Here is a 291-nt window from a genome sequence, read left to right as displayed (position 1 = left end):
CCGGCCCCGGCCCCGGCCCCGGCCCCGCTACCTGTGCCTCCCGCCCCGCCCCGGGCGGCAGCGCTCGCCCTTGCGCGTCGTTTCATCTACACAGGAAAACGAAGCCACGTAGCTGACTGCTGACAGGAAGAAGAAAGAAGAAGAAAAGAGCCCGCCGGCAGCTGGCGGGGGGGAGCGGGGGGAGGCGCACCCGACGGGGCGGCCGGGGTTTTGCCCCCGCCCCGGCCTAGGGCTTCCCTGCCCCGGGAAGGCTGGCGGCGACCGGCGAGCGCAGAGGCAGAGGCGGCGGCG

At 74.6% G+C, this 291-nt stretch overlaps 1 protein-coding gene across 4 annotated transcripts in view; it reads right to left on the bottom strand.

Moving 5' to 3' along the window:
* Nucleotides 1-291, bottom strand: part of CLCN3 (chloride channel, voltage-sensitive 3) — a 59,636-nt gene that overhangs the window by 43,566 nt on the left and 15,779 nt on the right. The gene's annotated exons all lie outside the window — the stretch shown is intronic.

This window comes from Haliaeetus leucocephalus, unplaced genomic scaffold (genome assembly GCF_000737465.1).
Source record: "Haliaeetus leucocephalus isolate CR32 unplaced genomic scaffold, Haliaeetus_leucocephalus-4.0 Scaffold284, whole genome shotgun sequence".
NCBI lineage: Eukaryota > Metazoa > Chordata > Aves > Accipitriformes > Accipitridae > Haliaeetus > Haliaeetus leucocephalus.
Note: the sequence above shows the minus strand (reverse complement) of the source record. Positions and strands in the feature narration are given on the sequence as shown.